This window comes from Anas acuta, chromosome 5, assembly GCF_963932015.1.
Source record: "Anas acuta chromosome 5, bAnaAcu1.1, whole genome shotgun sequence".
Taxonomy (NCBI): Eukaryota; Metazoa; Chordata; class Aves; order Anseriformes; family Anatidae; genus Anas; species Anas acuta.
Window position 1 is genome coordinate 49,345,906 of NC_088983.1, and position 14,260 is coordinate 49,360,165.

The 14,260-nt window shown below is 47.9% G+C and overlaps 1 long non-coding RNA gene across 3 annotated transcripts in view; it reads left to right on the plus strand.

The window, feature by feature from the left end:
* The window catches only part of LOC137857748 (uncharacterized), a 34,036-nt gene extending 23,594 nt beyond the window's left edge, over positions 1 to 10,442 (plus strand). Inside the window, exons 6-7 of one of the 3 annotated variants that reach the window (XR_011097256.1) lie at positions 177 to 271; positions 7,200 to 7,668. This is a non-coding gene — a long non-coding RNA (uncharacterized lncRNA). The other 2 variants (XR_011097259.1, XR_011097258.1) reach the window with 2 other exon arrangements.
* Positions 10,443 to 14,260: the final 3,818 nt, after the last annotated feature.

The following is a 14,260-nucleotide window of genomic DNA, read 5'->3' on the forward strand; positions in this document are numbered from 1 at the left end:
GTCAGTGGGGCTGTCTGCTGCAGTAGAGCAAGGAGTAATTGCAAAAGGCAGCCTGGCTCCACAGGTACTGCTGAGATGGCATCAGTGAGGAGGTCGGGTAGACGGAAGCCAATCTGAAAGTGGGAAGTGCTGACCCAAGAGCCAGGGCATTTGGTTTCTTCTTACCTTTCATACAGGCACCTTTTCTTCTGATGTCCCGGTGGAGAAAGGGCTACAGCACCAGCCTTCTGGTCTGAGTGACCTGCTCTGTGTAAAAGTGCACACCTTACAGGTAAAACCTTTACAGCCAGTTTGTGGGGTGGGCGCTTCCTTGGCGTCCTTGGTCTTCCCCCTTCTCTGCACCTTGTGTTGTTGCCTTCTACGTGGGCATTGTGTTTTACTGCTGTGCTGTAGCATGACAAAAGCTCCTCTGGAAATGCAAAAGGCAATTTCTCTGCCTTAATGGCTAGCTCAGGATGCCTTTGCTTTTGCCATTTATCTTCAATCCTCCCTGCAACATAACAAATGGCTTTTCTCACAGCATTGTTTTCGTCAACCATCTCTGTGTTGGTAATGCTCATACACTGCAGTGTGCCAGGAAACAATATTTTCCTTCCACGTTGCTTTTTTTCCAGACTCCAGCAGTAGTTATTCTGAGCACCAGCCACGTGTCTCTAAGAAAGCTGAAGGGGCCAGTCTAAATTAGACAAGGACAAAATGAACCTTGAGCACTGGTAGAGCATGTGCTGCACGGAGCCTGCACGGATTCTTCTGAGGTTTAGTGATATTGGACTCTAGTGCTGGGTTTTACAGCCACGGGCTGCTTTTGCGGCCTCATTTACAAAGACCCTTCAATTTTATGTATCAAGGACGATCCCTGTTGTTAAAATGCCTTCCAAAAGTGACTTTGGGCACCCATTCAACCCTGGACTGCCTTTGGGGAATGCAAGCTGAGCTAAAGCTGTCTCCATTACAGTAAAGAGGTGTTAACAGGATCCTAGCAGAAGAATAAATTACAAACCAGAACAATCTGCTCACCTTACACAGACCAATACTGCGCTAATAGCTTAGCTGGGCCACTGGGGAGTAGTTGTCCATCGTCTTTCCATCTGCCCTTCTTCTGTCTCAGTTTGATTAGAAATGGCTTGAGTGGGGGCATATTGATGTGACTGGAAATGGGGATTTAACTACTGCTTAATCATCTTTAAAAGGGTTTTGCAAACAATGGGTTTTAAGAGTGGGTGTTTAAACAGGAAGCTTCCCGTTTTGAAGCAACATTTTAGTTTCTTACCGTTCTTCCCAAGTTTTCTTTCTGTTCAGCTGGGCTTTATCTTTTCCTTACCTTGTATGAGGGGAAAATGTTAAACTCTGGGAAATGTCACGGAAAAGCCTACCAGTCCAAATACCCAATCTTCTTGTGGGGATGAAAAAAGGCAAGTGGTTTGCTTGATTTGAAGGCAAGTAAAGTATTTACTCTGTCTTTTATATATCGAGAAGTAATATCACAGCTCACAGGCTCCCTATAATGCTCGTGTCACTTTTCCTGTTCCCAGTGGAAGCCATACTTTACTTTAGTAATAGAATGTATACAAAAAAGGCACAAAATAGTTGGAAACTCAAATGATAACATCTTAGCAGCTCACACTAGCTAATGCAGAGAACTCCAGCGTTTCCTGTGCTGGGACTCCTCATGGGGGGGAATAGCATGGCCTTAAAAATACCGCTGCTGTTCGTTCAGAGCCGATGGTCTTTCTCATACTGGGAACAAAGTTCTGATTCCTCGCATGCTGTGGTGAGAATAGTGTAATTTTAAAATTAAACAAATGAATTCCCAGTTTCCCTAGGCATACCTAATGGGAGACTTTGGCTTCTCTTTTCGCTTCGCTGTTAGCATTTTTATTAGAGATAGCTGACATGAGTAACGCGTTCACACTGGTGACCCGAGCAGCATCTATTTTGAAGTACGTATTTCATTAGTTCTTGTCTACTGCTGCTCAGTGGACACACAGAGTGCTTCTCCAGGCACTTTGTGGCACAAAGAACAGCTGCGATGCTTCAGCTGTTTCTTGCTTTTTTTTTTTTCAGCTTACGGATTCATTGCTCTGTAGTTGTGTTATCTTAATTTCTCTACACTTATGAAGAGACACAGGCATGCGGTGTGGGACTAGGGAGGCATGGGGTATGAGAGCACACAGCCACTCATCGTTCAGGCATTCACATAGGACTGATGTGAAGTCCTCCTGCAGTGCAGATAAACTCAGTCCTTTCGTTGCTTCTTCTTCCCCTACGTAAGACAAAAGAGTTCTGTATAAGTTTAGGCAGATCTTCTGGCTTTGTTTTTAATAAAGCAAAGTAGTAACTGGTTTTGAGAATAAATAGCTCAGTAATCACAGCTCTCACTCTGTAAGCTTCAGCATGTCTCTGACAGGCTCTTGTTCAAAACAGAACATGTGAAGTGGTCTGTTAATAATTGCTTATTGTGTTTATTTAGCGAGGCTATATTAATTTATGATAGCTTGGATTTAACAGCAGTCTTCTCTGTACATCCTCACGCTTTCATTTTCTGCTGGCATCTTTAGTGGTAGCCTACATGCCACATACTTTTTTAGCATACCTTCTGCATGTTATTTAGAGAAGGGAAGGAAGGTCAGCTCAGAACAGGCAGGCAGCAATAAAAACCCAGGTAACCACGCTTTGGTCTGTGCTGTATGACTGAAGTCACTTCCCGAAAGACAAATCTCGTCTGCTTGAGAGAGAGCCAGGTTTGTGAATGGTTTTTGGGGTGCCTGAGTACTGCTCTGGAGCTGAAGCTGGCTAATTTTGAAGGCCATGCTGTGTGGAAACGGAGGGGCTACTGCAGCTTGCGTCTCTCGTGGGAGCTTTCAGACGCGCCTTGTGGACGTGGCTGTCGGTGGAGACCCCACAGCGGCTGGGTAGGGAAGAGGTTGGGCGCAGGAATTAAAACTACACGGTAAACCTCTGTCTCTGGGTACTCGTGGTGTTTTTTTCAAGGAGCTTGGCTTATGTCAGAGAGCATCTGATAATTGTTTATGAAATCCTTGTTAGTAAGAACGGCTCCGTGCCCTGAAACAATATCCCTCTAGAGCTGCTGAACTCAGTACGAGAACTGACCGCCCTGCAATGCCTTTAAGAGCTGCGGTGAGTGCCTTGTGGTGCTGCTGGCATTAGCATCTGTTGGCTCGTGATAGGCAAGCAGCAGGAATCAGTGAGCTACTTTCTCAGCCTGATTTAAAGGTAGGATTTGACTGGGGAGTCAGGATATGATGCTCCTTTCCCACCAAGCAGCCGGTTAGCTGACTGAAGTGCTTTGCTCTGACCTAGCTTTCTGTTTAATATATTTTCATTTTAATAGTCGAGCAGAGTTTTAGCTATAAATGATCCGGCATTTCATCCAAAAATAGTCAATACATCACCTGGGAAATTAAAGCCCACAAGTTCATGCGGGCGAAATGAAAATCCTTGCAGAGCGTCATGTTTTTGTTGTTAATTTTATTTTTGCCATGGATGTGATTGACTCTTCAAATGCCCAGGCAATTTTTTACGACCACATCATTTCCAGTCTTCGAATGTTGTTCAATCCCCTTTGCACATAATTAACAAACGCGATTTTGCAAGGGCTCTTCCACTTGATGACCTGTCAGTAAGGATGGGACAAACGTCTCTAATGAGGATCTGACCCATTTTAATTATCAGTGGACTCTTTTGATTTGCATGGGCTTGGTTGTGAGGCTGTTCCTGTTAATAGGCATCACTGAAGCAATTGTTGGGATAGGTGGGCTGAGGGAGGTCTGGGTTTTACAAAAGCCCAAGAAAATAAATAATAGAGAAGGGGAGAGTGTTTTACTTTAGTGCCCAATATTAAACATTCATGCTGTTTTCAACTTTCTCTACTCCTGCTGGTATCATATGGTTTGCAATAAAATTTCATATTCGTTTTACGACGGAGCCCAGATGGCAGACTTTGTGCTGACCAAAAAAAATGAAAAACCAGATAAAATCACTTAAGTTTATCTGGGAGCTTACACTGTGGCATCTTATTCAAAACACTGTTGTTCTGTGCTGTATGGGGAGAAGGCCTAAGTGAGGTCTTAAAACCATGCATTTTTCCTCAGTAACACAAAGTAGTCTGTATCATTCTGTGTTTTTCCCTCTGATGTAGTTTGGTATTTAAAAGCTGGGGAAATGGGATTAAAAAAAATAATAAAATTTATCTTTCAGTAACAAGTTAATGAGTCAGATGCAGAGAAGAAGCTCTGCTCAAATACCTTTATACAGCTGGGGTGATGCAAAGCTCCTGCGAGCCCCCCCCAAGGATCCCCCCTGTATTGATTTGATTTCCCCAAACAAAGGGTCTTCTACGCAGGGGGTACAGAGAGCTGCAGGACTCTTAGAGGAAGGCTGCCATTTCTCCTGTCTAATTCAAATGCTGCCAAAAACCCAAAGTGGTGGCCTACATCCTTTGTTTTTGTTCTCATGTCCTGCCCCAGGCCTTATATTTGCTGAACTAGGGTCTCCGGTCATGGCACGCTTTTGTTATCAAAGCATTACGCATTTATTGCAGATTGAAGCACAGAGAAATGGCTGTATTTTGCACACACACGGTGTCAGTTTTGGCTTCCCGTTTCACATCACCATGTTGATTTCCTCAAAAAGATCTTCGGACAGACAGGTGGGAGCCAACCACCATGGATTTTTTTTTTTTTATTTGAAGACACACCAAGTTTAAGGAGGGAGCTGAGTGCCCTTACTGAGCACAGGTGAGTCAGTGACAGTGCTGTAGGTGCAGGATCACCCTGCCATCCTTCAGCCACAAGCCCTCTGTCCTCTGCAGCCTGCTCCATCTGACTGGGGAGCGCAGGCACCGCTCTCCTCCTGCCTCTGCCCAGCAGCATCCCCTCCTGCCAGGCTGTGCCCGGGCACCAGCTCCGCTGCAGTGCCCTGGGGATGCCAGCAGCTCCCGCTTCTAACACAACAGGCTCCAAACAGGCACAGCCTCCCCCATGTGCTGTGGGTTTGATTTCATGAGATAAACTTCCCGTCTTTCCTTCCCCCCTCCTCCTCCTCCCGGAGTTGTGCCGCTTGACAAGAAGCTGTTGGAATCTGGAGAAAAGCAATTAATGATGGAGTTGGGGTTTTTGACTGACATAGTAATTACGCTGGAAAATGTAATTTTCCCTGCATATTAGAGATGGGATTATTTCAAGGAGATCTCATTAATGTGCTGTTCACCAACAAAGAGCCCGGTAACCTCTCTCTTAATAAGATTAGCGTGGGGGTCATAATGCAGCAGGCTGCTAGGGCGATATATTCAAGCTTTTGTTCTAAAGAAATAAATTACCTTCTGCTGTCTGGTAAGGGCATGCGAGGAGTAGATTTCATTTAAAAAGACGGAGACGTGACATTTACTCGTTCCGTGACAGCAAGCTGATGAACCCGTGCCCACTCCCTTTGCCCAGACGCCGTGCATCAGCAGTGAGTACTGGGAACTGAGGGAGTCCGGGGCAGCGGTTGGAGGACAGGGAGCTCCCCCAGGAGCCCTCACATCAGCAGCTTTCCCCCTGAAGGCGTAGCCCTCAATGCCTGCCCCTCTCTGTCTGTCTGTAACATGGACAATAGCTGTCCGGAGCTGGTCAAAGATGAATTGGTGTTTGAACAGCTCTCCAGCTCCCCCGGTGAGATTACTGCTCCCCTCATCGGGCAGCACGGGTGCTGCTGTCGCCTGTGACCTGTTGTGCTCAAAAATGTAATGGGAAAAGGTGCTTGGTTTTAGTTTGATCAATGTGTGAAAATTCAGGCCTCTCTGGGACACCCTGTAAGCACTGCAGATGCTTCCTCTGGTAGTGTAAGCCTTCCTCCTAGCTCTGCTGATGCTTCTGGGGTGGTTTTGGGTGAGCCAGAGAGTGACACTGCTAAAAACATTGCCAGGCAGCTTTCCCCTTCCTGACTCCGCTCACATCTGTCTGCCATCTGTTTTCATTTCATCTCTGCTGTGCTGCTTGTAAACATCCTCTTGCAACGTCCGGGGCACTGACAGCCTGGGAGCTTCCCCCTTGCAGCCTGGGAGCGATGCTGACCAGCGCTGAGCAGGAAAACCAGCTGGTATTTATTACTGGCACTGCTGGCCTGCAGAGGCATCTCAGCTATGGGTCAGGAATCCTTCTCATTTTGCTAACGGTGCAGATGAGAGTCCCATCCCACCAGTGTCCTATGATAACCCTGATCCAAGCCAGCCCTGCCCCAAAAATGGAGTGGTGCCAGCTGGGGGAATCTTGAATGTCACTGTTGGTTTTAGTTGAAAGGTTCTGGTTCATTGTAGCAGAGTGCAGTGGTGTAAAACCCCTGGAGAGTTTGCCAAGGGGATTCAGAACCTCTCTCGCGTGCAAGTTGTGTGTTTAACTGCTTTAGAACAAAAATAAATAAATAAAACTTTGCTTACCCTCTTGGTTTCATGATATCTCGTTTACCTTTCAGATAATATGCAGCAAAAGAAGTAAGGAAACAGTACTTCAGATTTATGTAGGTTGTAACTCCTTCGGCACAGCAGTAATGAGCTGCGGTTAAGTATATTTTGATGCCATTTACTTCTGAGCCACATAGCACCAAGTTGTCATGTTTTTATTCACGTGCATCCATGGATAGGATGGGTGCAACAAATTGCAGAGTTGTGCCGCTGCTGCTGCGTAGTGTACTTTGGGATTTGGGCAAGGTATTGTGAGTTAAATGTTACTAATGTATGGTTTGAGCCAGGGAGAGGGTGGAATGCCTGAGAACATCATTTTGGTTGACTTCATGAGCTTAGAGCACAAGATTGTCTGTGTGCCCAAGAAATGCTTCCTGAAGGGTGTTTTAATGCCTAAAATACTAATATCTTGCTTATCTGTTTAGATGGTAAGATGGTTAAGTTAACAGCAGGGTGAAAGAGCCCTGAAGTGAGCAGAGGAGGGCTTGCAGTCATCTTTTTAGTGCCACAGTTACATTTCCTGTGCAGGAGAGAATAGTTTTTCTCTTATTCCCCAAATACCTTTCTCAAAGGCCATGATGAGTTATCAGCTCAGAGTGGAATGGCTGCTTATTCATTTTGGAGATTTTCAATATATTTGTGTCTCTCTGTTGAGTGGCAAATAGGATTTTCATACTTCTGGGAAGGGAAATCATGGAAAGAGGTCTTGTGGCCTCAGTATTTTATTGCTTTATTTTAGCCGGTTGCAGGCACACTGGAATTCCAGTTATGCTGTCGTGTCTGCTCATCCTGCCTGTGCTAACAGCACTGAGGACTGAAGACTGATGATCAGGGATTCCTTGGTGAACCTGGAAGGAATTCATAGCCAGCGTAACTTTTCACCACTCAGAAATCTCAATTCCAGATTTCAGAGGCTCTTCGTTCTTCCTACTAGTGTATCATACTTAGGTCTAATTGAAAAATAAATAAAAAAAAAAGCAAAGACTCGTGCCAAACAGTAAGTAATGCAATTGCATTTTCTGTGTGGATAAACCAGGCCAGAATCTGTGTCAGCAGAGATAGCAGTGAGTTTACTCCACTTCAGTGGGTAAACAAAACCACCGATCGTGTTTCTTCAGTTTGAAAGCTGTAAATATTGCTTCATCGCCTGCTAAAAAACTGGAGTGTCTGTGGTTTAACCTAGGATTTCGCTGTTCAGGCCAATTAACTCTGCTGCTTTTTGTTGGGCAGTGCTTGCCTGGAGTAAAAGCGCGTGTCAGTGCTCCGCTGGACAGCCGCAGGAAGGAGTGAGAAGGGGAGAGGCATGATTTCAGTGAGCTGTCGCGCACTAAGGTTAGAAGGGAATGCCTGGCCATCTCTGCTGGCATCTCCTGGCTGCTCTTCTTGTGCCAGGGTCATGGAGCCGTCCTCTGGCAGGGAGAGCTGTGTCCTGCCAGTGCAGAACCAGAACTGTCAGATTCTCCCTCTGCATCAAAAACCGGGCACAAACAAGAGGGGAAATAAACCCCAGGACGGAGCAGGATGGCTTCGTGGTTGCATTTGGAAACACGGTGGAGACCTGCATGGTGGTGCCTTGTTTTCTTTCACGCTGGGTTTGGAAGCCAGCAAAAAAATCACAAAGGAGGGTGCCCTGCTGCTGCTGAACTCTCTGCAGCAGTAATTTTGGATATTATCGAGCAATAGCAGCCGTGGCACAGCTTGGGAGTGAGTTTCTATTACGGGCTGCTTTCCGTCTGCCTTTTCAGAAATCCACGAGAGCACCTCTTTGGGCTTGAGTGCTGCGTGCATTTTTTCTACAAAAGCATTGCTGTTGAAGCAAAGTGAGTTTACAAGCATGAAAGCAGAGCTGCTGAATGGAAGTCTCTGGTGTGTTAGCACCCTGTAGCAAATACGAGGAGGAGATGTTTTCAAGTCAGTTTACCGAGCTCCTGTGAAATTACTTGTGGATGGAGTCACATTTTATAAGCACGCAGGATCCTGAATCACCCATTTCCCAAAGCAGCTTTCAGCAGGAAGCCCACGAACTTCTCCAGAAATTTCAAGGCACTTGCACGCAGAGATTGCTGCTGTGTATGAGAGCTTGAGCCTACGTGTTCCTGGCATCTGAGCTTTTAATTTTTTTAAATAAAATTGCCAAGGTCGTAAATGCTGTTGCTGTCAAAGCGCTCTCAGGAACATCAACTTAAGACAGCGCCAGCAAATGGTTGTTCCCTTTTCAAGGACAAAAAAGTAAAGGGTTTCGAGCTCTTTTTCAATTTATAGAGAAAGCTTAAAATGTAGCTCCATCACCCTGTTCTGGCCTGTCAGTGATAAAAATGAAGCTTTTCATCATCAGAACAGTAGGAAAAGACATTTATGGTGGCCCCTGTGTTTCCTGCAAGCCCGGGGAGGCTCACGGGAGCTCTGACTCCTTGCTCTCCGTGGTGAGGGCCGCGGGGTTTGCAACGTCCATAAAATGCTGGGGCACTGAGCCAAAATCAACACCGGTGGTACTGAGCAGTGCAGCCACCCAGCTTGTAGCAGCAGGGAAGCAGCACAGGCACGGGGCAGCTCTTCCCTGCCTGCCTCTGGCTCTTTTGGGGTGAGAAGCCCCAGAGGGTGAGCCTGGGTGCCCACAGGGTGCCCACAGGAGCCGCGCACCCTGAAGGAGGGAGGAGGAGCAGAAAGCCATGCCAGTGGTTCCTCTTCCCTGCCTTCTCTTTTGAAGACAGTTTGTGCTGTGAGTTTCCTATGCTCCGTGCTTTGCTGATGTGCTCTTCCTGAAGAGATGCCCTTTGAACTCATCCCAAACCCCTGCCTGAAGGGTTGCAGGGTATGAAGCTGGGATTGCCCCACATTCGGCATTTCCAGGGGAGGCTTTGGATGCCTGTCGCAGGGAGTGTTTCTGGCTAGCGAGTCTGTGCTTGTAGGCTCATAAACTTCCCTCGCATTTTTTTGCACTTAGGTGAGCTTGTTAGCAGCCAGGGCTTTGCCTTGGGGAAGATGCCTGTGCCCTTTGCTGGCGGATTTGTTGTAGCAGTGGGAATGAAGCTCGCGTGCCTTGGACCTAACCCCATCTGTAGATGAACAAACGAAGAGAAGAGATTTGGGTTGAATCACAGGCCTTCATCCCTACACGTAACTTCTCAGAGACTGTGTAAAATTTCCCCGGGGGTTGTGAGAAAGCATCTCTCTTCAGATGCCCAAAAACGAGATCGGACAAGGCCGTACCAAGCATCCTACGGGGAACGCTTCTGCTCTGGAAGTGCTCTACGAGACGTACCCGGCTCGGGTTCAGAGGTGGAGAGAGCTCCGTGGCCGTGCAGAGCGACTGGAATTGCACAGCTGAGGGGCTACAAACCACACGTGCTTGTGTTCCTCTTGGAGCCTCTGGCAGCAGCCTGCCAGCACGTGAGTTTCTCTTCAGTTCCCGTGGTGCACCCATCGCCTTGTTACTGCTTTTAGAGCCGAGGGATCCAGCAGCACATTGCTTTTTAAATGTCCTGCCATTAGGAACGCATTTGCGATTCATTGTAATAGCACTAATCATAATGAATTCATTTTGTGCTCGCGTCTATGTCATCAGCACTTGGGATTGTTGGTTTTTTTTTGTAATTCACATCAGTAAATGGGCATTAAAAGCATTATCCGTAAGCACATCGCCTCGCCAAGGGAGCAAGGGGGAAGCGTGCGAGGGGATTGGGGCTTGCACAATCCCCCGTGTAGCTGGGAGGCTTCTCCTGGCTGGAGATCAGCCCCCGGCCCTCCAGGACTGATTGACTGCTCCCCGTGACAGCTCGGGCCTCACTCACCGTGTGCATACACCAGGGGCACGGCTGGGTTGGTGCCGTGGGCGTTCCGCTCTCGTGTAGCGGCTGGCTCAATTTAACGGGCCGCTTACTGTGTCTGATACCTGCTTTGAGTTTCTGCGAGCCGGGGGAGGAGAAGGAGCTCCTAATTCATCAGAGGAACCGTCCCCTTCCTTTTCTGCAGCCTGCTCTGGGTGCTTCCCCTCGCATCAGCGGGCTGGCGGCGCGGCGATAAGCCTCTTGTCACTGGCTGAGCCCCGCAGCTCGCTGATGCAGAATCTCTGCTCGATGAGCCGGGAGAGAGAAATAATTTGGTGGCAGATGCTTGGAGCTGAGGCATCACCGAACATCCAAACGCTGCTGTGAGTCGGAGAGAGTGGGGAGGGAACAGAAGGGGAGAGGCGTGGGGGGACCGGAGCGCTCCTGCAGACCCAAGTACAGAGCCAAGTGCCAAAGGGAGGCTTTTAAATGTGTCTGCAGACGTAGACAAGGTTAGCTGCAGGAAGGGTGGGAATGTGGAAGGCCCCGTTCCCTGTTTCTTAGCCCTTTTCAGGATCCTCTATTCTTTCCCCACATCTCAGTAGGTGGATCTGAAAGCAGGAGTCCTTGGTGCCACTTGACCGTCTCAGAACCAAGCTATCCGTGCCTTCACACCTCAACCAGGTGGTGCTGGGGGTGTCCTGGACGCTGAGCCACCACACGGAGCAGGCTTTGATTTCAGGTTGGAAGAGGGAAAAGATGAAAAGCCAACGAGAGACCCGGTTTGAACCAAGGCAGCAAAATTAGGGAACGCTGAGCTGAGACCTGTAGGCTCTTTTGATAACGCAGTCACGATCTCATCATGAATAAAACAATGCGTTTCACCTGACCAATTCATCTAATAAGGACTCGCCTCCACTGGGTTCCATCATTTTTGAAGTAATGAAATCTCCGCATCACCTTGAAAGAGATAATTTGACCCCGGTGTTTATATGCACGTACACGAGAGCAATTTCTGGGGGGCAGCTGGCAGCTCTGTTGCTGCTTCTTTTCTTTTTTTGATGCAGGAGAAAGGCTCCTCCTAAGGTTTATTGGCTCAGGCAGCTAGCTGGGAGTCACGATCTTGAAATGACTCCTCTGCCCCCTCTGTGTTAGGCACTTTTTCCACACCACAGACACTGCGGTGTGGTTTGGGCACAATCGCTTCAGGAGCTAAACTGCAAAGAGGAGTCCTTAATGCGCACGGGGAGCATGTGGATGGGGGTGAAAGCAAAACAGCTGCTGCGCCTCCCATATAGATTCTTAGTTATTCTGAAAGGGCTTGGGATTATTTCCTCGTGGCCAGGCTCTTAGAGGCACTGTCCTTCATTGCTTTTCGGGTGGAAATGTATAATGGCTGATAGTCTGCTATTCTGGCAGAGGCTGGGGAGCTTCACTAATTACCTCAGATGAGTTTCAGGCAAATCGCATCTTCAGGTGGAGATTGTATATGCCTGTATATGGTGGTTTGTTTTCATGAATGCTTTTTATGATCTGTTTTTATGATCCTGCAAGGGACAGAGGAGCTCAGCCAGGGGGCCAGTTTGCAGCCCACGTCTTCTAGTTCAGCAAGTCCTTTGGTGTCAGTCTGTAAAGACACGGGATCCGAGCACTGCATGGAAGCCCTGCTGGAGATTACCGGTGGGAGGTGAAGGTGAGGCCAGAGATGTGCAGGGGAAGGAAAATATCAGTGCTGTGGTGACAGCAGCGTAAGCGTTGGTGCTAATTCCGGCAGGATCTGTGTTTGCCTTAAGGTCAGAACTGTTAACAGCAATCAGCTCCTGCAAAATACCTGGGTGACCTGGTAGCACCGGACTGCGAAGCCTGCTGAGAAAAATGTGTACCCTAATTCATCCCACATGTCCCCAGGCACTGAGGTGGCAAAGAGCAGCGTGGTGTTTTTCCAGCCATGCTCACAGGTGGGTCAGGTAGGGGGTGAAAATCAGAACAGAAATCTCATGGTGTTGACTCCTTTTGTTGCATGCTTTTTTGTTTGTTTTCTTTTAATTCCCACTCTGGCTTTGCTCAGATGAGCCAAGCTAGCTTCAGGAAACCACGCTGCAAGAGGCCCGGGGAGTTGCTGTTTCGCTGCTGGGGATGGGGCTGCTTTGGTTGACGGTCCCACCGGGGCAGTGGGCTACGGGAAGCGTGAGCCGTGGGTCCTGCCAGGGATGGGAAACGAACGGGGAAGATGGCATTATCCCAAAATACTTCATATGCTTTCTGGGGAGGCATTTTTCTAAATAAGTTCTAAGTGACTCTCCCTGTTTAAAGAAGGGTATATTTTGCAGGTATGTGTAGTCCTCACTGTGTAAAAACCAAAAGGCAGCGTCTCTCATTGGCATAGCAGAGAATCCTTTCCATTTGCCAGCTGCATTTCCCTCTGGCTTTCTTTGGCCCAAAACCTTCGCCCTAGCTGGCCTGGTGACTCACCGAAGGTGTGCTCCTGCGTCTTCGTGCCTTTGGGATACAGAAAAGGGCACCTGTGGCTGTCAGCTCCACTCTGTTTCATTAGTATTATTTGTAGAAGTGCTTCCAGAAACGGACCGGAGATCTAAGGGGAGAGTAGCTGCTGCCTGGAAGGCCTTGGTTAGCAGGAATCCGCTTACTTCAGCAGGAGCTTTGGTTTGCTTTGGTTTGGTTTCTGAAAAACAGGAGGATTTGGCCAGTATAACAGAAGTCTCTTGCCAGAGCAGCCAGCTGAGAAATCGGTCAGGCTGCGTTTCACTGTCAGCTGCTTTTTCCAGCTACATCTGAGCACATGTGTCTTCTGAGCAGCATCGCTGGTTCCTGGAAGCAGCACTGCACCCGGCTGGCCCCCGGAGCGCCCAGGCTGAGGACTCTGCTGGACACACAGGCAGCAGGATCAGGCCTGGGCTAGCTTGTTGCATCTCAGCTCGGTGCCTGCACGCGTGTCAGTACTTCAGGCAGGGTTTGCCGTCCGTAATTGTTGCAGACTGCTGTGGTTCTTGGCTGATGTGCAGGCAAGCACTAGCAGTTTTCCCCCAGCTACTGTCGTGCATAAACGCAGTTCAGTTTTGATCAATAATTATTAAAAATGAAGACATGAACAGTTGGCTATTTTAATCAGCTTCCTTGTTTCCATTCTGATACCTAATGGCTGTAGGGAGGTAATTTGTTGTCTGGTCTAGAAATGGAAAATTCTTGCAGGCTGCTTTTTTATTTATGGTCCCAGATGGGAAGCACTCAGGTCCTGAAATCCCTCCAGATGTCTCCGTGGCACACTTTCCCTGACTCTCCTGAGGGCATATGAAAGAGGGAAATCTACATCCTGCATTTATCTCTACGTGCTACCCCCTTGCCACTTTCCTCATTTCCTTAACCACATCTCTTGGATACTTAAAGGTGAAAAAAGTCCTGCATCCCTCCTTCAGTTTTTCTGCCCCGCTTGCTGTATGGTGTGAGTTGTCAAAAGAGACATTTGCAGTTGCAAAATAATCTCCTATGAATTGATGGGACCCCAGGGAGGCATTTCTGTCTTTGCTGTGAGCCACGGTGCTGCCTGCGTAGCAGATAAACACGGAGCTCACGCCTGGCCACGGGAAGACGTGGAAGGGTTGGTTATGGAGGCAAGCAGCCAGCTGACTTCTGAAACCTAAACAACATCAGATTGCAGTGCTGAATGAGAAGTGAAGCCACCTGAGTGGGTTTTGTGCTGGGGGGTTTACTGCTCACTGTCTCCTCTTCTCAGTGTTTTGGGCAATTACACTGGAGGAGTCCTGTCCACACCAGATGATTGAACTGTGGCGAACGTGACAAATGGAGAATCTCAGCCTTAGGGTTCCTCTTATTCCATACGGTGATTCCCACTTTCGACATTAAAAAAATCTATTTCAAAGAGCAGAAATAGAATTAGAAAGTGGTGCGAGCAACTGTGTAACACGGAGATGGCACAAGTAATACTGGAACAGGAAGAAAGGTTGGAGGAGACTTTAATAAAATCTTTATCAGTGATCTGTCCTGGAACCAATCA